Below are 24,892 nucleotides of genomic sequence, written 5' to 3'. Positions count from 1 at the left end.
CTCTGCCTGCCCTCAACCTTGTCACCCCTCTTAGCAAGCTGACCTCATTATTAAGGCTTCATATGTTAAAGAATATCTCTCAGAGAAGCTACCACATGTGTTACGGTCTTTTATGTCAGCCTCTTTTAGGTAAAATGGATGAGAGTAAGGCCTGGCTGATGCTGATTGGGGCATCATGCAGAAGCAGAAAGCTGTGTCTCCTCTTTGTTAATCTTGTATGCAGGGCCCAACAACCAATGCCCTCCTTCTCTTGAACAGGACGGAAAGGTCCTTCTTTGTTTTCTTACCTAAACCAGCCCTAGAGACAGACCTCAGTGTCTCAAGCACTGTGATGCCTTGGTTTACTTACTCTAACATGTCATGCACTATTTCGTGTCCTTCCAAAGGCTTCCTAAGATTTCAATCTCTATGTCAATCCCCATCCCCTCTCTTTCTCTACTTTTTCAACTATACTCTTTTTTTCCATGACAAAGGTCATGTTTCTTTTCTTAATTCAGTAAAGTTTTATACAAAAGTCTCTTGTAATCCTACATTTATCTATATATAATATATATGTTATTTTATGTAATGCCTGGTCTATGATAATGTATAGTCAATAAATGATAGCAATTATTTTTAATTATCAAAATAAATTGTTAGAGATTCAAGTTAGCATACAAAATGGAAATACATTGACAATCTAAAAACTATACTAAAACATAAACTCAAGACTTTATTCCTCTTCCTGTTCTATCAAAACTGTGCCAAGTAAAAAAATAAAAATTGTTCTTTTTATTTCCACATTTTCTGCTGAAATACCTCTTATGGGTAAACAGTTTGGAAGAGAAGAGCTGAAGTCCAGAAAACTGACACATTAGATAATTAGGCAGTGAATAATTGAGAGGCAACTGAAATGAGTATGAATTTTTAAAATGGCATCACAGGCTAAGATCACATCTCTCAATCAGATAATATTGTTAATTAAGACATCTGATTTCCACTAAAGATTGAAAAAACTGCAGGCAGATGTTCTCATTCATTTTATAGATGATAAACCTGAGGCCCAACGAGTCTGTATGATTTGTCCAAAGTAAAAAAACAAAACAAAACAAAAGCATGTTGATAACAGGGCAAGATAGTAACAGGGTAGGAATTCACATTTTTTTCAGTACACTTTTTTGAGCTAAATTACATCTGTGAAGAAGTGTGCAGATTTTAAGTGTACAGCTCAATAGGCTTTCACAAACTGAACTTTCACGTATATACCACCTAGATCAAGATGTAGAATATTAAGAGCAGCCAGAAGTTCCCTAATAAGGCATATATAAAAGAAGCCAGATCTTTTGACTCTGGGCTCAATCTATAAAGGTCCTTAGCATGTTTGGGCTTTTTTTCCTGATATACACAGCAATGGAATGACAAGATCAGAGTGACAAGATCAGAGCAATTGAATGACAAGATCAGAGAAAAAACGGACTGAAAATCTTTATATGCTATTGGTGTGAAGCAGTATTGTACTATAAGTGCTATGGAAGACCACTCAACAGAGGTCCTGGAAACCTATTTGAAATTCTGATCTGTTGTTTATTAGATGTGTCATCTTCCACAAGGCTTAGTGCCTTTGCAATTTTTACTCCCTCTTTCCAAATTGCTCCTCTCCCTTTTTTTGTCCTGAGTAACTAACTACTACCCATCTTTCAGGACTGAGCTTAATCCTCACGTCGATGAAAGCCTTTCTAACATCCCCAATTCAGATTCCGTTTTGCCATTACTAGTCTCACAGAAACTGGCACTTCTCCTTAAAAAAAAAACTTATCTAAATTTTCCATTTATAAGTGATTATTTTGTAAGCATTGTTTGTTGATAATAATATCTGCATCCTCAGCTGGTAAGTTCTGCAAGGGTAGAATCATGTCTGTTTTGCTTGCTACACCTGTTTGGGGTTGCTGAGACTACCCTCAAGTTTGATAATTTGCTAAGAGGACTCCTAGGACTCAGCAGATATTTGTGCTTACAGTTGTGATTGTTGGAGTGAAAGGATACCATGCACAATCAGCAAAGGGAAGTGGCACATGGGTGATGCTCAGGGAAATTGAGCATCAACTTCCAAGCATCCTTTCCCAGTGGAGTCACACAGAATGCACTTAATCTCTCCAGCAATGAGTTGTGACATGTAAAACGCTGCCAACCAGAGAAACTCAGAGACCCATTGTCCAGTGTTTATACTGGGGCTAATCACATAGACACCCTCTGCCAAGCACATACGTAAATCCCAGACTCCCAGAAGGAAAGCAGGTGTTGAGGACACACCACATTGTCCATATAAATAGTTTCAGCACCATGAGCCACTCTTACCAGTTCTGGGAATGGAAGGAACCCTCCTAAAATTTCTGTTCACAGATGCGAGAACACCAATTCCATGAATGGTTCTCAAAATAAGGATTTAGTTTGGGAAACTATCAGGAGATATTGGTTAAGAGGCTTAAATAATTTGCTGGTCTTTCTTTAATTGCAGGAGTTTCAGACATTTCAGTTTATATAAATCTCCAAGGTGGTAAGGGAAGGTAGAATATGCAGTGTTTCCTAGAATATGTTTTTACCCTCTCATTTTAAGAGATTAGTGTTCTGGGAGAACATGTCGACAAATGTTGCTCTAATTCCAGCCCCTTTTTTCAGACCAGTCACCTTCCCACCTCAGCATGTTGTGCTGTCAAGGTTTAGGATAGAACAGTTCAATGAACACCTTTCAGGTTGCATGGAACATGTTAGAGCTACAATTGCTTAGTCTATTAAGTCTTTTACTTCCTTCTAAGCCACTTGCAGTCATGATCATAACCCCATAACACACAGCAGTGACCTGAATCACAGATAATGGGAGAGTAGAGGGGTTAAGCATATATTTTCACTGATAGCAAGAGACTATTTATTTAATATCCCACCTTATATGACCCAATTTCTGTTTCTTGGCAGAATTTTGCAAAGGCAATTCAGTTTTGCAAAGGTAACTTAATTGAAACTCATTAGCATGTTACTGACCATACAGCACAAATAGTGTAGAACAGAAGTGATTAACCACCGTTCCAGTTGAAAACCTACATTTAGCTCCTTTTCTATTTTCTTCATGGCTTCTGGGGTTGAGACTACTAAGGTGAAAGCTGTGTCAAAGAGGTCATAAATAAAACCACTGCTTTGGATAATTAATATATAGTACTATGATTTTTTTCAAGTCAAAACTATTAATTTTTGACAAAATACTATGTATATTCATACAGAAACTCATTTGGAATAATGGTTTTTATATAAACACTAGAGGAACACCTTATTTTTCTTCCTGGGTTTAATTGAACAATTTTAATGCAAAGCAAATTAAGTAAAATAGGATCCAAGCTTCTCTGCAAAGTAATAGTTTACTAAGTTTAGCTAGATGTATGCTTAATGAAAAACCATAATTTTTTCCATGGTTGGAGGGACTGAGACAATGGTTGTTTGTCAAATAATTCAGACCATATATTTAGACTCCTCAGCCACCTATGAAGGTATTGGTAAATTAGCTGGCATCAAGTCTCAACTATGGGCAATTTGTGGAAACAATTACAGCCCCAAAGAGTGACAAATTTTCTTCTAATTCTAAAGACAGGGACCAAGGCTTTATATTTTCATAATGAGAATTTTAAAAACTATCTCAAAAATGATGCTTGGCTTCTGCAGTTGGATAGAGAATGTCCTATGATCATTAGGTCTGATCTGTTCTAGAGACAGAGCTGTTAGCAACTCCCAGCCAGGAAGTGCAGATAACTCAGTGGATGGCTCCCTCCACATCAGAGGAAAAACATCTCAGAGTGCCTTTGCTGCACTATCACTCTATGTCAAGGAAATACTGCTTGAGGGTTAATAATAAACTTCTATTCCTTGGTAGAAGTATAATAAACTCAATGTAGTAATACAAATGAGATAAATGAAAATAAAGTCCTTGAATTCCAGTACTTTGTGGTTTTCTGTCCTTTGTGCAGCATCACAGAGGTGTATCAATTTATTTCAAGGATATTAAATTCTATCATTCACTGCCACCATCTCATAAGAAAAAGCGACACTCTTAAGGCAACAAAATTGAAAGGCATCACAATAAGCTATTTAGCAAAGGTCTGGAATGTCCTCAAGAAAGTCAATGTTGAGGGTATAGTGTTTCCTCAAGGAAGTGGAGCTATTCCTCATAGCACTGTCTGCAGAGGGTTTGCTGAAAAATCATACAGAGACCCAGCAGCTGTACCATACATCACATATCAGAGTCTTAGGAAAAGGAGATGCACTTTGGAATGGAGATGCTGGAATTAATGCATAGTTAAGAGGTATTTGGACTTTATCATTTTACTGACCAGTAGTAGCTGGTCATTTTTTAAAAATGGGGTCTATTATAGAGGCAAATTTTTTAAGTAAAGATGTTTAAAAATATAGTCATTTAGTATTACTATTTCATGCAGAAAATTTTAAAAAGCATTTAATAGCAACAAAAAGGAAAAACGTAGTTCCCAAATAAAACACCATATTTAAATTTAAAAAGAAAAGTAAGAGCTTTGCTAAAAATGTATCCTATTGCCCAATTGCTTTTCTAGATAGAGTGGTGAAAATTTTATCAAGGGTCAAGACCACTCAGTGGACATTGATAAGAACCACCGATGTGCGTGATGTTACTTAATGTTGTCCTTTTCACCTGGTAGATACCTTTACAGTGGGATTTGAGAATCTTTGATTTTGAGAAGATTACTACTTCAGCTGCCTGCTGCTGTTCACAGAGCAAATGATGGCTGAACTCCTGGCCGGCGAAATTTCATTTATTTGTTCCGAAAATATTTAATGATGTCATTTTATCTCTTAAGATCCAAATCAAATAGAAAATGTAAAACAATAAACACAAGGTGTCAGGTGTCTGGCTTACACAATCCTTTTAAGAAATGGTCCACAAACAGTGCATCCGAATTAGTTGGTGATACTTTTAAAAACAATGAAGTTTATGGAGCCACACCCAAGATCTGTTTAAATCAGAAATGTTAGGAGTAAAGCCTAGGAATCTACATTTGTGACATGCTCTACAAGTGATTCTTATACACACCAAACTTTGAAAATAACTTTTTTGGATGACCCCAGATGGACAAGATCATATCCTGCTCTGGGGGCCAAATTTCAGCTGCATTTTGAAGGATGGGTAGGACTTGAGGATTAGAATTGGAAGGAAGGGGCATTCTTTTTGGAAATAATGACATGAATGGAAACATAGAAGCAGAAGAACAAATTGTATTTAGCGAATGGTGAGGAGACCAGTGTTGTTGGAGACAAGCTATAATGTAGGGGAAGAGCAAAAAGAAAAATGAAGAAGCACGTAGGAGTGACATTGCGATTGACTGTCCCACTAGAAAGCATCTGCTTCCCATACAACAAATAAATAGAAGGTCCTCCAAGTATAGGTGACCTAAGCAAATATAGTAAATGTTACAGGTTCAAAGATGGTGGAGGGGTGAGAATGGGGGGTTCTGTAGAGCAGGCACTCCTCTATTTTCAATTATCTGTTTACTTATTAATATTCAGCTTTGATCCAAAAATTTAGAAACAAGCTCTGACAATCTAATTTCATTAACAGAATTAATAAATGAGCTTTGTTGATGTGTCTGCATTGTAACATCCTCAGATAAAGCAGTGCTAATCAACTGCTGTGGTGGATAAAGATAAGCACACAAAGACTGTGATATAGTTTCCCTCCCTTTTCATAATTAACTTTTGAATCTGTCATGCTTTTCAAGGTCTAAAATAAAATAGTAGGCAGTGAAAGTTTGATCATCAATTGCATTTAATAACACCAATGGATATTAGATCTTACTGTTCTATTTAATATTTTACTTACTTTTTATTTAAACTTCAGATTCTATCAGATTCTATATTTTCATGCTGTTTCATTCTTAAAATGCTTTCATTCCCAATTCAGGGATATTTGTAGATTCTTCCTATTTGAGTGCATGAGTTAAACCTTCCATCTACTGGCTCACTAGGAGGCTTGTCCACCATGAGACCAATCCAGTGCTGAGCCACAAGCTGCAGCAACTGTCATGGTGGAAGAACCCTATGGCCACATTTTGATATTTTTTTCTTCTTGGCCACTTCTTTCATCAGCTACTATTCTACAGCTGCCAAAGTCCACACTGCCACCACTGTTCATGGCACGCAACTCTAGACCAGTTTGAAATTAGGTGTTCATGTTCAAATTCTGACCTGATCACAGGTCATGGGCCTAGTGTGGAAGAATAATTCAATGTCATGTGGTACAGAACATGGCCAGCTATATAAGCAATCACCTGTAAATAACTCTTGAACCCCTTTGGAAAGGAGTTGTGGTCATGATAGATTACATTACTGACCTTTCCACTACAGCACACTATTCAGTACAGGGATCTTTTGACACAGGCAACCAGTTTATAAAACCAACATACAATGTGCTTAAAAAGATATTCAATTCATCCATCCTCAAATGATGAAGGCTTGATTCTGGAAGCTTGACCATGAGTGACTGAACTCTGTCATAGAGAAGTGGCACCTTTCTGATCTGAGTCATAAATAGTGGCATAGGATATGATTTCAAGTTCAAATTTTGTAGCATTGAATTCAAATTTATCAATAAAATATATAAACTCTTCAAGATGAAAAATCTGTGTGAAGTTCAACCAGTAGACCATAGCGAACACAAATTGAATATCCAAGCCTGAATGCAAAAGTGATTTCATAGCTCCAGAGCTTTATCCTGCAAACCAATAATAATAATAATAAAAACTATGCAGCTGGAGTGGTCAGGTCCTCTTCATCACTGCCAGAGATTCCTAGCTGGTCTTATTGCAATTCTGGGTTCTCATAACCACTGCCACTAAGAGTGGAGCTGGAGGCATAAGCAAAGGACAGACCAGTGTCTCCAACTCTCTTATACCTGGGCACTGAGCCTCCACAGCACCCACAAACAACCCAGTAGCCCCACAGGATAGGGCCAATGCCACAGCCCACAGGTTATGTGCTTTTTATGTTTTCTGTTTGCAATCGCACTGCAAATTACAGAGCCTTTGTTAATGTTGTCATGACTGAAAGACTGATGAATGATTTGAAGCCATTTCCCAAGAAGCATGAAGAAGCTTGTCATTCTGGCTTAACACCCAAACTTGCTTGCAAAAACTACTTTAACCTTCTAGTTTTCTCTAGATTTTCTCTGTCCGGAATCCAACAATCAACTGCAGCAATCTCTCTATGTCTCCCAACATATTTTATAATATTCCCCCACAAGGCATGGAACTTCTCCATTTCCAACCTCCTATTTTAGGGAAATGTGAGTTCAGAGAGTTGATAGAAGCCTCTCCAAAAGAGTGGTTTCTTCCTTGGTTCTGGTATATTTTCTTGTCCAAGAATGTCCTTGCCAGGCAGATCATTTCTGCCCCTCTTTCTCTATACAGAAGGAAGGCTAAATGGCTCAAGGGAAGGGTCATAGCATTTAAAGTTTGGCAGATGGTTGTGAGTGGTGTGACTGGGGAAATGTTATTCAACTTCATTGTACTTCAGTTTTCTCTATAAGACTTAAACTGGGGATGAGAAATAGCTAATGTAGTGTTTCACATGGAGCAGGTATTCCAGTGAGGGATATATATTGATTAATATATATCAGTGATGAGGAGTTAATATATTGAATATATATATATATATGTGTGTGTGTGTGTGTATATATATATATAGTCTAGTGATTGGTCTATCTGGTTAAAGCCATACCATTGGATACCTCTTCTTGGATTCCTATGATAAACTAGATAGATAGATAGATAGATAGATGATAGATAGATAGATAGATAGATAGATAGATAGATAGAGTAGATAGACAGATGGGTTCAAGAAAGAAAAAGTTATTTTTAGAACAGATGGGAAACACCTGGAAGTCACTGAACCCCTGCCTTCCATGGGTCTATAAAATAAGCCATCTTAAGCCAGCTGTGGGATGGATAGAGCCACTGATTTGATCTGGCCCCTGAAGCTACCCAGAAATCAGAGTTGAGCTAAAAGAGATACTGAAGAGTTAGCAAACATTCCTTCTCCATCTTACAATTTGACTGACTGTGGTCTGGCCAGTTAGAACCCAGCTGGAAAATGGGAATATCTCCTAGTATATGAGGGAAATATTCTGCTTCTCCCTGCAATGACATATATTATAGATGATATATAGGCATCATATATATTATACCCCCCCACACATGTTTACATATAGTAGAACAGTAGTCGGAGTTTTTGTCATTTCTTTGCCAAACTACTTTCAAAGTGCCTTAGAAACTGAAAAATCACTGGAATGTAGTATTGGGAATCTGAACAGCTAGATTCTAATAGTAGCATACTGGTAAACCTACTCTCTTGAAAAAAAGAAAAAATGGTTTGTAGTGTTTGCTGATTTCTGTGGTGTAAATATTCCCACAGTGGCTGATTTCAAGCTATCAACCTGACATCATCAAACACAGAATTGGGAAGAGAAGAGCATAGCTGGCTCTTGTGAGCTGGTACAAGCCAGTTCTAACACAGTAGTGGTTCTAAAATAAGACATGTGTTTTGTGAACCAAACCTTACTGTCTGGGTTTCTATTTTCTCATACGTACATCAAAAATTAAACAAGACTAAAGTTTTTCAATTTAGATGTTAATAATAATTATACACACACACATATATAAATACATTACACATGTATATGCACACAAATGTGTGTGTATGTGTATATACACACATATATATACACATATGTTCTTTGCTCAAAGAAACTTGAGAAACTGTAGATTAAAGAAAATTAAGTAGATTTCTTTATAGCAGGACCTCTTAGAGACTTTAATATGGTGATTATGTAAGAGGAAGCTATAGTATTTAGCTTTTCCTAAACATTTTTTAATGGCATAGCTGTTAACAACAACCAGACCTCTGTGTTTGATATTTTTGCAGCTTTGAAATCCAATTTTAAAAAAAAGAAAAAGAAAGAAAGAGGCCTCAAAAAGTTACCACCCTCTTCCCCATGCACACTTTCCAACTCCATTCCTCGCTTTTAAGTTAGGGGAGCTAACTTTTGTTGCTTACCTACTAAGTGCTGCATCTGAAACTCAGCTATACCAAGGTTTTCTACCCGGAAAGACAGAAATTATCTCCTACTCAATTCTATATTAGAAATCTGAGCTTCACTAGATAATTTAGCCAAAGCCATAGTTTGTTTGTTTGGAGTGAAGGAGGCAGCGAACACTGCCAGTCAAAAAGTACCTCTCCCAGGGAGCCTATTTAGAAACAAAAGTGAAATCTAATTCACATTCACATAACCATAACCGCAATCAAGCCTGTAGGTGGAGAGCGATTTTAGCAATAGTGACACCTTGTGGCTTTATTTGCCATGGCTTATTAGCCAGGAAGGCTAAAAGAGATTCCTTTCCAGACAAGTCACCCACTGAGAGCGGTGGAACCAAAGTGAAGAGTGCTGAGAATTTTGCAGGGTTATCGTTTTGTTTTTTTCTGAAATAACCTGAGATAAAAGCAGCAGAGCTGTCTTTTGTTCCTCCTTTTCTCTTATCCTTAGTTCTTTTCTTAGATTCCTATGATAAACTAAGAAGCAAGGAAGTATACATATATTATATCCTACTCCACCTATATCCAAAACAAAATAGTCCATTTTAAATGCAAAGGTGACTGTTTATTATACAAAACACTAATGGCCTTAATTTCCATGGGACTTGCAGTTTCTGGGAGGCTCTCTGTATATTCTTTTCTTGTGTTTTCAGAGAGACTTCAGATGCTGCCTAATAAGATGAAAAAACAAACACATTTTTCTAAAGCAGCCAAAGTGCTTTTAGGTTCTTAGAAGATAACAGGGCTGCTGTCAAGTCATTTGAAGAGACATCTGGAAGGCAATTTTACAAAGATGAGGGAAAATAGGAAAGCCAAAACTGGACAATAGAGTAGAGAAAGAGGAAGTTAAAAAAAAAAAAAAAAGGACTTTTACCAGCCTTTTATTGTAAGACCAAGGACATACACTGGATTCTCAGATTTCACAAGAAGCCAAAACATTGTTTAAAACTTCCATTTGGAATTCTAGAGTGGAGAATTAAGGATGCATGTGAACTTGTTGTAGATTTTCAGGGGTTAAGGCAGTGGGGAGAGAAAAGGTTTAAATTATGCAGAGGCACCATGACTCAGAAGGCAAAATAAAGAAGTGGAAAATGAATGTTTGTGACTTCCACTTACGTCATGCTGCAGGCACATCAACTCTCTGAGCTTCTGTTATGCTACCCACATAAAAGAGATAAATACCTAGAGGGAGGCAGGACAGTCACAAAAAAGACCAACTCTAAAGCCCTTTGTTTAGCTTGGTGACCTGGTAACTGCACCTGTGCCCTGTCTCCTTGGTTGACAGGGGATAAAGATGGTGATGGGAGCTCAGAACAAGGGAAAAAGAAAATAGGACTTAAGGGAGACGTAGAAAGGTTGGGAATGAAAGAATGGGATTAAGGGAAGGAAGCAAACAAGGAAGGAGGCTTTGTGAGTACTGTCAGAGACAAGAGACCAATGAAACTATTTTCTCCAAGTAAGTCTTGCTTCCAATTACCTGTAGAGAAATCTGTCCTCAACATCCCTGGATGAAGGGGCTGGGGGCAGTGAGCAGAGGAAGTTGAGCAGGGATTCCATGTTTCTGAACTGTTTCTCATATTCTTTTTTTCCACTAGAATATTCTTCCAACTCTCATCTCTCATTCAAAACCTTAACTTGTCTCTCTAGTAGCACCTCACATGACTAGTAAGCCCTTTCGAAGGGGTATGCACACCATTGGATACCCCTTCTCAATAATGGCTTGGCAAACACTGCAGAGCACCCACTGTGCACCAGACACGCCAGCAACACCTGGATGCAGAGGATGAAGTCACAATCCCCTCAGCCCTCCAATTAGCAGCTCACTCAAGAATGCTCTGAATCTCCTTCCCATTCTACATCACTGCATCTCTCTTGCTGTTCTTACTACTGTTATTGGAAACAATTGCTTTCTTCCCAAGACAGGTCCTAAACTACATGGGGGTAGAGACAATGTTTCCATCTTTGCATCTCTCTCTGTGCTGTCCCAAAGCCATTGGACACAGCAGATGCCTCCTGAATAAATGATCATGTATTTGAGTTGAATGCCTGACTGACTGTGAGGTTAGGACTTGTTGTTGCTTCCATTCCCAAAGTGCTACGCTCCAACCTAGTGAGATAGAGGTAGTGATTTTCTCATTGGCTTGTGGCTAGGGAAGGCTAAGGTTCAGCCAGCAAAGAGATTTAGCAGGAGGGCCAGCCAAAAGAGTGCACCAGGGAAATGGAGGTCCTTGAGTAGATAACATCAGATTGGTTAGGAGGCAAAACAGAAAGCGAAGTGGACCCAACCATCCCACCACAAGTGTCCCGCCTGCCCTCGAGCTAGATCTGAACATTCCTTTATTCTTCCTGTCTCCAAACCTATTCCTCATGCCCTAGCCCCTCTGGGCAGCTCTTCTTGGTGGAGTTACAACAGCTGCTATTCTAAGTACAGGAAGATGTCTTGTAAACAGTAATTTGTTCATATCAAATGTGTAGGACTAGAAACAAGGTAATACATGATAACTTTAATTAACACATTCTCAGATAAGACAGCCCTATTTTGAAACAACAAAAAGAAAAATCTTCATAATTCATCCTGAGGAAATAAAGCTCCTTATAACAAAACAACCAAGTTATCTATCAGAAGCTGCCAGGACACTGCCCCTTAATCAGCAGGAATGGGTGGCCAAATGCCCTGTGTGGATGGAAAGCGGCAGCCAGAACGGCTAATCAGTAGATCCCTGACGTCGCCTCACAATGCAACGTCTACCCACGGATGCTTCTCTGACCTCAATTCCCAGTCTCGTCTCCTCACTTCTCTTTTCTGTCATTAGAAAAATCCAAGCCAATAAAGATATTTCATTTTCTTTTTTTTAAAGAAAGGCATTTCAGAGATTGGTAGTAGAGAGACAGCAAACAGCAAAAGACCCTGATCTCCTCCTACACTTTCTGCTGTGCTTCTCTGAGCATGAAGGCCAAACTCATTTAGTCCCTTTCAGGCAGGCCATTTCCCTCAGGATAGCGAACCTGGTATAAAGGGGTCTGGAAGGCCAGTGTTCAGTGATCTCCAGGTACCTGAAGAAGTCCGAGTCGCCTCCACCGGTCACCTCCACCCTGTGCTGACTTGTCCAGCTGTTTCCTCCATGACTGAGTGCAGATGACATTGTTCCCTTTCTCCATTCCAAGGTTCTCAGAGGCATTGCCTGTGGTTGACAGAACATTTTAATTGGTATTTAAGGATATTTTCAAGCTAGAGTTATATAGTTTTCCCTTTCTTTGCAGATGTCCTATAAGGCTATTTCTATGTATCTTATTCATTTTTTTGCTTGTAAATTATTAATATGAATGATAAATACCCACTTTAGAAAAATGTGAATCCTAAAAAATAATATAAACTGGTAATAAAACTCCCAAAATCTCACCATTAATTACTAAGCTACTAACGTTTCTGTAATCCTACTTTGAGGCATCCATTCTGTCTCCCTTTCTCTCTGTTCCTGAATACAGCAAAATGGACAGATTATTCTATCCAATCTCTATCTCATACAGATTTTCTCAACTGCATTGTATGGAGACAGAGGAATACAGAATTGAGCACCAGGAAAGTTTTAGGGCCCTTTTATTCCTAAGGCCTCCACCACGAACTGGGTTTATGGAGAAGCCGCTCCTCAACACAAGTACCATTTAGGAAATTCTTTCCCTATTTAGGTCACCTTCCTACTGGCCTCTTAATATCAATATACGAGTTGTCAGAAAACAAAACTACCATGGCAGAAGAAAGTGACAGGTGCATAAAGTACCAAAATATCTCAAAGGTTATCAAAAATCCTGCCTCAAGTATGGAAAGTGCAATCCATTTTCCTTCCCAGGGAATATGTAGCAAAAGGATTTTCTTCTCAAATATTCATTTTAAGATAAGAAGCAGGGAGACAGAGATCTATATGCGTTTGATTTGGGATGGTTTCTTTGAAGGTTATTTTGGTGGAATTGTCACTTTAAAGCTATGACATCCTTTTATCAGAGCACAATGAATGAATGTAAATGGCAGGTAGTCATTGGCAGAGAAAAATTTCCAGTTGTCAGAAAAGGAAAAAATGTGCAGAGATACACCAGAAGAGCAAGTTGGGTAATAGTGGAGATGCTTCTCTTCCAGTTATCTCTAAAAGGAAGTTTGGTATAGTGAGGATTTGAATTTGTTCAGCCCTTTTTCATCAGAGTTTTTCACATTATCAAGGAGGAAATGTAACAGAATAAGTCCTCTGCTGGCAGCCTTCCTATCCTGTGGCTTATTAGTGTGTATGTTTCACTAGTAGGGCATAGAATAAAGATTATAGGGAGGGAACACAGGAATAAAGTTAAGGAAATAAGCTTTCGGCATGTCTGCCTAGGGTTGAAGCCAGCTTCCCCATATACTTTTTGAGTGACTTCACCAAGTTGACTGGTCTGGTCTCATCTATATAAGGACAATAAAATGAGTTCTTACCTTATAGGGACACTGTAAAGACAAAGCAATGTACTAGATATCTTGAACTGAGTGTGTACTAAAAATTTAGTTATATTCTAGAAGCTCTGCCAAAAACTAAAGGCAGAAACTTAGGTGGTTTGACCTCTCCCCGATCCCCTTCAGCCCAAGGTATTGCTTTTAAGGCCAAGACTCTCATGTATTTAGCAGGTACAAATTTTGGTCCACAAACTTGAGTGTGCATGAACTCTTCACCTTGTATCATCCTTCAGAGCAGTAGGAGTTTTGTATCAGTTGTGACAGGCTATTTCCCCTTGGTTATGGCAGAATCTCAAAGATTTCTGTGGTACCTGGAGGGGACGAGCTGCTGAAGTCCAGTATATCCCGGCTGCTACTGATTCCTGATGGCTGTTGCCTACTCTGGTCCTTTCGAAGTTTCCTGACTCGCTGTGTCCCTACCCGTGTAAGTAAGAGAATCTTAAGCTAATGCTCTGAACCAAGGCGCCAAGATCTACCTCCTGAGATGCCCCTTGGCTCAGAGGAATGAGCCCTGTCTCACATCCTTTGCCCCCTCAAAGGCTTTCTCTCCTATCACCCTGCCAGCAAAATCTCAACTGATAAAACTTTTCCAACAATGTGCTTTGGGATTCTTCTGTCTTTCATCCTACTCAAATTCTGGCTGCAAGGACTACACGAACCACAAAGGCTGGTAACTTGCTTCAAAAAAAAAAAATGGAGGCAGGAAAATCTTAGGGATAACAAGAACAAAGTAATATTTCAATTAATTATTCTGCCACAGACACAGGATACCATCAATTTTCTTTAACGCCAGGGTAGTCAAATGGGAATATTTTTCCTGCTTCATTCAGCCTTGAAAAAATATATTTTAAGAAATGTAGGATGAGAATTACTTGTAAGTGTAATTATTTAGCCACATTTCTGCCTAATGGGGCTCTTCTATCCATGAAATCCCCACATACAGGGGCCATTCTTGGCCTCTGCTCCCTCCTCCCTCGGCCACAAGTGCATTTGCCTCCACCTTCTAAGAGCTGTTTCTTAGCTCTCAATGCCTGGAACAAATGCTTTCTCCTCCATGAAGTCCTTTGTGATTCTTCACACCCTCCTCTTTAATTCTCATGAATCACTTCTTTCTCTCACAGCAACATATTTATACCACTACTCAACAATTACTTCTTCTGCATTTTGGACTAGTGTTTTCTGTTTCTGCTTTCACAGGATGATAAGCATCTTGAAAACAAGTTAGGGTAGTGACAAATAACTTATTCCTAAAAAGAATTTGAGCCAATTTTAATTAAAGTAATGATGTAAGAGACAGACTAGGTTGCAATGAAAGTCTAGTAAGTTTCTTTATGTTTAAAGGAGAGAACACAAGGGATTTTTTTGGTTTGCTTTGTTTATGTTTTCAGGGGGTTTTTGTATAAGACAATAATTCTTAATTCTTGTTGCATATTAGTATAAGCTATGTGATTATTTTTTTAAGTAGCAGTGCCCAGGCCCCACCCTCAGAATTCTGATACAGCTGTTCTGAGGTGGAGTTCAGGCACTGAAATTTTTAAAAAGCTTCCTATGTGATCGCAATGTATAGCCAAGGCTGAGAAACTTTAGTATAGAGATGAACTCCATTGTCCTGCAATTTATGAAGGGTTTTTAATTGATGTTTCTTATTCTCCTATCTCCTCAATTTCCTAATTTATTTATCATCCTTTTGTATTCATATATTTTTGTGAACCACCTCAGATTCTTTTGAGAATAGGCAGCGTTTAAATATGCCACTAAAATGGTGAGCCAGCAATTCCTAATAATCTCTTCCCAGTATACTAAGATGTTTCCATCAAGTCTATAAAACTTATTTTAATAAGTTTTTATTCTATAAAACATATTTTTAAAGAACATTCATTGCATCCTCTCCCCACCACTCATACCTCAAATGCTTCCTTTAGCTAAAGAAAACAGCAAAAGAGATTTTATTTTTTTGAAAAAGACATATATCAAAACTTCAAAAAGTTTGGGTATCTTATAAAACTTGCTTAGGTTTCCCAACGTTCTATTAGTCTAAAATTCTGAATGTAGAGCTGATTAAGAAAAAAGAGTTCCTTAAGAAAAAAGAGATTTTTATATCAGGATTGGGTTATTGAAATAATAGAGCCACAATTCTTTTAGGACCTGAAATTGTGAGACTGAACCAAATAAAACTGAATCATGTGTTTTAAACTATATATTTGGTCAGAACTCTCTTTAGTGTAGCCAAGTCCTTTGTTCATAATTAAATATTATGATAGAATCTACTATAGTTTTATCTTAGTTGAATATAAGCAGTTCTATTAAGCAATTAGGGCACTGAAATTTTTCTAAAATAAGTAGAAAAATTACATAAAATCTTCCATACTTGATCTGATTTAATTCCATAGTACCAAAATTTATCACAATAATTGTATCAGGTCATAGATGAAAAGACTGCCTCTTAATCGTTTCAAAACAATAGTAAATATCAAAGATCGCTATCCTGACATAGCAAAAGCAAAAACTGCTTTCATTGAAACTTCAAAGGGCACAAATACTCCACTTATTCCAGCTTATTTACAGAAATTTATTCTCTTCTCTACATAGGTTTCACAGAACTTCTAATACCTGATTTTTTGGCTTCCTTCTGGTTTCACCCTAAAAACCCACCAGAAAATAAATCTTTTATAAATTTAACAAATTAGGTTTTTCAGGACAAAAAAATATAATGAGAAAAAAGGGGACCATTTTCCCACCAAATAGCTCTGAGGGATGTAGGAGCCAACTCACTCATATTTCAGGCATGCTGGCAAATTATTAGGTTACATGAGCTGTTACAATATCTTTGTGTTATGGTCTCTCCATTAATAAAATAGAAATGAGAGCATCTCCTACTTTCCTCTAACCAAGACGGAAGTTATGAGATATTAAACTCTATTCTTTCTGTGAAGAGAAAAGGAAGAGCTGTCTATATCCATTAATCTATACAGTAGGAACTACACAAATACCTAAATTATATATGTTAGAAATTAATAGAGATTTTTAAAGCTCATTAAAAGCTTCCTGAAGTATGGACCAATTTTTTACATATGTAAGACATTATTTTTTAAATTAAAGTAGCAAACTCAAAGATGAATTCATTTTCCCTCCTGCGTTCTATCTCATAACCTCTGGGATAAAGCACATTTTTATATCCCTGAATTGCTTTTTTTTTTCTTAATTGGCCTCTCTGGGTAATTCCATGGGATAAAACAGAAAATAGTCTTTGGGATTAGTAACACTGAACAGGTGCGAAATGTACCATTGAAAAGCTAGTTAAACCTCAAAGGTGGACGCTCCAACTATAATTTAAATGAGAGACACACAGCCTCATCAGTGCCCATATGCTGGCCAACTGGGGATGCTCTTATCAGAGCAATCTTTATAAATGTAACAAGCCTGTTTCAATGCTACCCACAGCGTGAGGCTGCTTTCTATTTTGCATTGTAATAGATTATGCAGCTTCAATTTTCAATGGACATGCCCTAACATATTGGGTCTCTCAGGAGACATAGCAGCAGCATTGACAAGGAGGGGCAGAGGGCTAAGCAATAACGTGCAATCTTTAAAATGGTTTTTTTTTTTTTGACAACTAGCAAACTGTGATTCCCAAATAGGATGATTCACCACTTCGTGCTGTCAGATATAATAGCATCTTCTATTGTAGAAGCCTGTTACAGAATGACCATCTAAATATCTTCTGAAAGATATGTGTGTTCACATATTGATCATAAGATACAATGTTTAACTTGTTATATATGAAAAAAATATTGCTGTATAGCTTTTCTTTTTAAAGAGTGGAATAGGGTAAGGGAGAATGTGGCACCAAGGGAACAAGGCCAGCACTGTACCACAGATCACACTAATACCTGCTGATGTTATGTCACCTTTGTCAGAATGGTCTCCAGGTAGTTACTGAGCTAAGTGAGAAACTACAGTGATCAACAATTCGAGTTTGTCCTGGGACTCAGGACTTTCAGTGCTAAGATTGAGAAAGCCCCAGGCAAAGCAAGGCCAGTTGGCAAACCTCCTGGAAACTTGTCTTTCACTTACCATCAGTGCACACTTTGATCTGAAATAGCATAAAACCATATATTAACTACCCAAACACTGACAACTTTGCTGGGACACACATGTGATGGTATTTAAAAGAAGACAGAATAATGATAGACTTTTTGAGATTACCCCCACACACACACACTACACACACACACACACACACACACACACACACACACACACACACATATATATTGGTAGATGGAGTCTGGCTCTGTTACCAAGGCTGGAGCACAGTGGTGTGATCTTGGCTCACTGTAACCTTCCACCTCCCAGGTTCAAGTGATTCTCCTGCCTCAGCCTCCTGAGTAACTGGGACTACAGGCATGCACTGCCATGCCCGGCTGATTTTTGTATTTTTAGTAGAGACAGGGATTTCACTGTGTTGGCCAGGCTGGTCTTGAACTCCTGACCTCAGATGATCCACCCGCCTCGGCCTCCCAAAGTTCTGGGATTACAGGCATGAGCCATCGCACCCAGACCCTAACCATTATAACTTGGCAAATAATTTCTTGACCATTTTCTAAATGTTTGCATGAGACTTGGGCACTATGATCTTCAAGATGACTGGGAGGTCTTGCCAATATGATCTCATACCAGACGGAAGGAAAATCAAAACTGTATTGGGTTGGGTTTTACTAATCTCAATCTTGATGGAATTGTTGATGTTACAATCTTAGCAGAATGTAAGACCAGATATCACAGATTTGAAAATTGTACTGCATTGGACTAGGGTATTCCAATAGGATTTTCCTTTTGGAGGCCATGAGGAAAGGTTACCCATTGTGAGTATCCAGTATCCTGAAGGAAGGGGGGATTCCCAGGGTCAATCACCCTGAAAAGCAGCAGCTCCAGACAGAAAAGGAAGCAGGCAGGGAAACAGGTTGTGAGGCACCCTAAGGGCAGACATGATCTGAGTGAGACCACATTTAGCACTAATCCAGGATGCTCATCTTCTAAACCCCCAGAATATTTAGTAAAAGCTTGTAAAACACCTGCTGGTTAGTCTAAGCCAGACTACACAAAGTTAGGGGAAGGGGCTAGCACTGTTTCCACACTTGGAATCAAGGGTTAAAACAGTGTTTCTCAACTTTTTTTGTTACCAACCCTCTAAGAAGCCTTGGTAGGCAATTTTCCCCTAATCGCCTCCCTTTATGAAATGTTAATATTACAGATAGACTGTATATCTCTGTTTACATACCCATATGCACTTCTGTGCTTTATACATAAAAAGAGTAAGATATTATCTCCCCCCCAAGAACAAAGTTTCACCCCTGTGGGTTTGCTGTCACCCCTATTGAGAATGCATGGGTTAGGGGAAGAATAATTGCTCCAGAGACATTGCATTCTCAGAATATCGAGAGGTGATCTGCAGTGGAGCAAGTAACAACTCACTGGGCAGAGTAGAAAACAGAAGACTGATAAAACCCCAGAAGACGGCCTTGAGTTGTAAAGTACTTAAACATTCCTAGGCAGAACTTGGTGAGAGACTGCATTCCCTGTAGTCGAACTTGATGACAGTTCTAAGTTATCAATAATATGGTTATTAGAAGAAATGTATTTTCATTTTGTCTTTAGAGGCTGGTAAGCCTAGGGAACATTTGGCTTACAAATGTAAATGGGATATATTTTTGACAAAAATTGATGAAACTGGGACTCAAAGCTCTCAGTGAAAATGAAACATCATATAAACTCAACTGTACCAACAAAAAGGCATATATGTAGAAAGGAATGAAATAATGGCATTCACAGCAACCTGGGTGGAATTGGAGATCATTATTCTAAGTAAAGTAACTCAGGAGTGGAAAACCAAACATCATATGTTCATACTCATAAGTGGGAGCTAAGCTATGAGGACGCAAAGGCATAAGAGTCATACAATGAACTTTGGAAACTCAGGGAAAAGGGTGGGAGGGGAGTGAGGGATAAAAGAGTACAAATTCAATACAGTGTATACTGCTTAAGTGATGGGTGCACCAAAATCTCAGAAATCACCACTAAAGAACTTATTCATGTAACCAAACGCCACCTGTTCCTCCCAAAACCTATGGAAATAAAAAACAAAACAAAACCAAAAAAGGCATGTATGGTGAAATGTAAACAGAACATAGTGATTAAGTGATGAGTACTCCTGAAAACAAAGCAAAAGTTGTCATAATTGACCAAGAGCAATCCTATAGAGTGTTTCCAGTGCTAGGGCTTGACTAATGTTATGGTAAAGATAGTCAGAAATAATAATATAAGAGTCAAAATGCCACGGCTAAGATTTGTGTATTACAAACTCTATCCACCTTCAGTCTTTTGCAATCAGAAATTGTGTTGTCTGCTCCGTGGGAAATAGCATGTTGCATAGTGGGAAATGGATTGTGCTGAGGAGATCTGAGTTTTCTTTACAGCTGTGCGACCCTGGACTCCTGGCTCTTCACTTGCTAGCTGTCAATTCGCTAGTCTGTAAAGTGAGGGGACTAAAATAGATGGTCTGTAATATACTCTTCCTCCTCTAACATTATTTAAAGATAGGAAATTACATACTTTGCTTTCCTTTCTTAAACAGCTAATATTTGATGAGCCTTTAAGTAGTTACTAAGCATCTCCCACTTTCCACATTGTAGTAAGTACTGAGTCAGGGTTGGATTAACATAATTCATTCAATGTTGTCTCCTTTTTCTACTCAAAAATATCACAATTTATTGTATACAAAATAAAAGGTAAGACCTTAAAAGCAAGCAACCCAGAGAGAAGCATGCAGTAGTGTAAATTTATACTAAAAAATATCAGACTTTTTCCTACTAGTAGGGTTGGCAAAGAGAAAGGGAAAAAAGACCAGGAGGCTCAGGACACCTAATCTGGAAGAAGGACATGTGAGTAAGAGAGCAACTACCCGGGAAGCCAAGGCTGTTACTGATGGTACCCTTGACTTAACACACTTGGATATATCCGAGCACCCCAATAGGCTAGTGTGACTTAATGCTTGGGCATGGGTTTTATGATATCAAAATTACCTAAAGATAGAGTCAAACCCTTAGCCACTGTCTTAATATGAAAAAAAAATGACAGGAATTGGCTTCAATTGTTTAAAACATGGAGCACCGAGTCTATGATTGACATGACCTTCAGGAAAATAAAATACATCCACAAGTTTTGTCACTTCAAGCTTTGCTTGTTCTTAAATAAGACTAGTGAAAAATTTCTTATATAACACTAGTGAAAGTTATGTAGTCAGAGGAAAAAAAATTTCTATTGGAAACCAGAAGTTCCAAGTAATAGAGATATTATTTTTTGATTTTGAGTATTTTTATTGGTAAATACACCACTGGTCAGATTTGAGTTAAAAACAAAAACAAAAACTTGATTTATTTTGTTACAATAAAAGCAGCAAAAAAGTACTATAACTACTATCCCGCTGTTGTATAACTCTAGCAAATGTTAACTGAAGAAAATACTTTCACTTTATTTTTTTCTCTAAGGAATGAAGTCTGCAGCCCACCATTACAGCCCATGTTCTGAAACAACCTGCCACTGAGCTCTGTGACCTCCAGCCACACAGAGCTGCCTGCTGGTTCCTCCATCTATGGCCTATGTTCACATGGTACAGTATGCACCTCTTTGCACTTTATGCTGCCACTAGTCACTTAACCATCTGTTACCCGCTTGGACTGTGAACTCCCAAAGGCAGAAACCATAATTATTCATCTTAGTGGTTCCTAGCATGTGGCACAACATCTGCATAATGTATGTGCTTGATTAGTGTTAATTGAATGAAAGTAAACTACTTTTATTTTCAGTGGCCTTCTAATTATGTAAAGCAGTATAATTCTAATGAATACTAGAGTCCTAAATGTAACATAACAGTGTATCTCTGTGTTTCAGACATTTTTAAAAAAGAAGTGAATTTTAGTGAAGTACGTATTTTCTAATTATGTAAACATAAAATGTCCTCAAATTACTCCAATTTTCTCATGCTCTTTTATGTGAGTATGTAGGAAAATGGGGCCTCCTGTTATTATCTGTCCTGTTTGGTTTTAATTAGCGTTGTTAACATATAACAAAACACGCAAACATAGGAACATCTAGATGACTATAGCTTTCATTTTTTATTCCCATATTTCGAGGCACATAGATGTAGCCACTTGGTACTTAAATATTTCTTTACAAAACATCAACAGACAGGAAAAAAATGTAAATAGAAATGCTAGTAATTTTAATGAGAGCTAGCTCTAAAAATCCAAGATTAACTCCATCTCAAATACCATAAATAAATACTTATTTTTCTGGACCAATGCTTATCTGGAGCCAGCATCAAACACACAGCTATGACAGATGTCTTAGGACATTTTCCTGAGTAATAAATAAAAAAACAAATATAATGAAGGACAAATACTAACCCTATGATTGCTTTCTTCTGCCCTTCACTTGACCAGTTCTATGTACTATGTTATCTTCTGTAATATCCATGCACAGATTACACATGCTATTGAGAGGTGACAGTGTGCTGGCAGCCCTTGCTTGCTCTGGGCACCTCCTCAGGCCATGGCGCCACTCTGGCTGTGCTTGAGGAGACCTTCAGCCCCCCGCTGCACTATGGGAGCCCCTCTCTGGGCTGGCCTAGGCCGGAGCCGGCTCCCTCTGTTTGTGGGGAGGTGTGGAGGGAGAAGCGCCGGCGGGAATTGGGGCTGTGCATGCACTCGCAGCCCAATGTGAGTTCCGGGTGAGAGTGGGCTTGGTGGGCCCCACACTCAGAGTGGCCAGCTGGTGCTGCCGGCCCCGGGCAGTGAGGGGCTTAGCACTCGGGCCAGCAGCTGCAGAGGGAGTGCTGGGTCCCCCAGCACTGCCAGCCCGCCCGCCCGCTCCACACTCGAATTTTCATGGGGCCTCAGCTGCCCCCCTCAATGGGCTCCCGCCAGGCCCCAGCCTCCCTGACGGGTGCTGCCCCCTGCTCCACGCACCTGGTCATATCCACCGCCCAATGGTGGAGTGCAGGCAGGTGGCACAGGACTGGTGGGCAGCTCCGCCTGTGGCCCCAGCGCGGGATCCACTAGGCGAAGCCAGCCGGGCTCCTCAGTCAGTTAGAGACTTGGAGAACTTTTATATCTAGCTGGAAGATTGTATATGCACCAATCAGCACTCTGTGTCTAGCTCAGGGATTGTAAATGCACCAATCAGCACTCTGTGTCTAGCTCAAGGTTTGTAAATGCACCAATCAGTGCTCTGTGTCTAGCTAATCTAGTGGGGACTTGGAGAACTTTTGTGTCTAGCTAAAGGATTATAAACGCACCAATCAGCACTCTGTGTCTAGCTCAGGGATTGTAAATACACCAATCAGCACCCTGTGTCTAGCTCAAGGTTTGTAAACACACCAATCAGCACCCTGTGTCTAGCTCAAGGTTTGTAAACGCACCAGTTGGTGCTTTGTGTCTAGCTAATCTACTGGGGACTTGGAAAAGTTTTGTGTCTAGCTAAAGGATTGTAAACGCACCAATCAGCACTCTGTGTCTAGCTCGGGGATTGTAAATACACCAATCAGCACTCTGTATCTAGCTCAAGGTTTGTAAATGCACCAATCAGAACCCTGTGTCTAGCTGAAGGTTTGTAAATGCACCAATCAGTGATCTGTGTCTAGTTAATCTAGTGGGGACTTGGAGAACTTTTACGTCTAGCGAGATGATTGTAAATACACCAATCAGCACTCTGTGTCTAGCTCAGGCATTGTAAACACACCAATCAGCACCCTGTCAAAACGGACGAATCAGCTCTCTGTAAAATGGACCAATCAGCTGTCTGTAAAACGGAACAATCAGATCTCTGTAAAATGGGCCAATCAGCAGGATGTGGGTGGGGTTAGATAAGGGAATAATAGCAGGCTGCCCAGGCCCGCAGTGGCAAACCCCTGGGTCCTCTTCCACATAGTGGAAGGTTTGTTCTTTCACTCTTTGTAATAAATCTTGCTGCTGCTCGTTCTTTGGGTCTGTACTGTCTTTATGAGCTGTAAATAACACTGCAAAGGTCTGCAGCTTCACTCCTGAGGCCAGCGAGACCACGAACCCAGCGAGAGGAATGAGTTGAATGAGTAACTCCAAACGGGAGGAATGAACAACTCCAGATGCGCTGCCTTAAGAGCTGTAACACTCACTGCAAAGGTCTGCAGCTTCACTCCTGAAGCCAGTGAGACCACGAACCCACCAGAAGGAAGAAACTCTGAACACGTCCAAACATCAGAAGGAGCAAACTCCGGACACACCATCTTTAAGAACTGTAACACTCACCGCGAGGGTTTGCGGCTTCATTCTTGAAGTCAGTGAGACCAAGAACCCACCAATTCCGGACACAGTCATGTACTAAAGAACTATGATACATTTTTGAAATATTGTTGATAATCCTAGCTAAATTTTTAGACAAGAAAACAAGCTCAGGATGGCAAGCAATTTCATAGATCTCAAAAAGTTCCTGTTGAAGTGAAAAACTATTATTTTGGAATCTGTTGATTGTTGTATAAAGCCTCAATCCATTTCTGAATATTAATGAATTTTTAATAAAGTCATAATTGTCTTTGTTCCAATATGTTTACAATTTACAACTCTACTTACATGAATGCTCAAAGTAGTTTACAATTAAAATATTTATGTGAGACTGTTAACTATAAAGTGAGTGAGAAGAGATAATCATGTAATTCAGTGGTTCTCAACTTGGAGCAATTTTGCTATCCAGGGGACATTTGGCAATGTCTAAAGACATTTTTGGTTGTCACAGCTGGAGCTGAGGGAGCTGGATGGGTGGATTGTTACTGGTGGATAGAGGCCAGGGTTGCTTGTAAATGTCCTACAATGCACAGGACAGCCATTCCTCCTACTTCAACAAAGAATAATGATGTAGAAAAAGGAACAATAATTCAACCAGAAACCAGGTGTAATTAACATTACTAAACATTAAAGTTATCTTTTGGTTTATTTCCTGGCAAATCACAATCAATAGAAGATACCTAATAATAATTTTGCAAAGATTATTGAAGTGTTCTCTATATACCTGGGTTTTCTGTTTGTTTTGTTATTGTTTTTGGATCCTCTGCAAAATCAAAAACTCAGAAGTAGTTTGTCAGTTGTGACAATACTAGGGAGCCAAACTAAGGTATTTTAAGAGTAGAACTTAGAAGGGTATAGTGATAGTTCTCAAACTTTAATGTAAACAAGATTCTCCCAG

The 24,892-nt window shown here is 38.9% G+C and overlaps 1 long non-coding RNA gene across 2 annotated transcripts in view; it reads left to right on the top strand.

Moving 5' to 3' along the window:
- The window catches only part of LOC129534721 (uncharacterized), a 40,147-nt gene extending 15,893 nt beyond the window's left edge, over positions 1-24,254 (top strand). Inside the window, exons 3-4 of one of the 2 annotated variants that reach the window (XR_010134712.1) lie at positions 13,907-14,042; positions 21,166-24,254. This is a non-coding gene — a long non-coding RNA (uncharacterized lncRNA). The remainder of the gene's footprint in view (positions 1-13,906; positions 14,043-21,165) is intronic. The other variant, XR_008681407.2, reaches the window with a different exon arrangement.
- The last annotated feature ends 638 nt before the right edge of the window (positions 24,255-24,892 follow it).

Source organism: Gorilla gorilla, chromosome 6 (assembly GCF_029281585.2).
Source record: "Gorilla gorilla gorilla isolate KB3781 chromosome 6, NHGRI_mGorGor1-v2.1_pri, whole genome shotgun sequence".
Classification (NCBI taxonomy): domain Eukaryota; kingdom Metazoa; phylum Chordata; class Mammalia; order Primates; family Hominidae; genus Gorilla; species Gorilla gorilla.
This window is presented reverse-complemented; position numbering and strand designations above follow the sequence as displayed.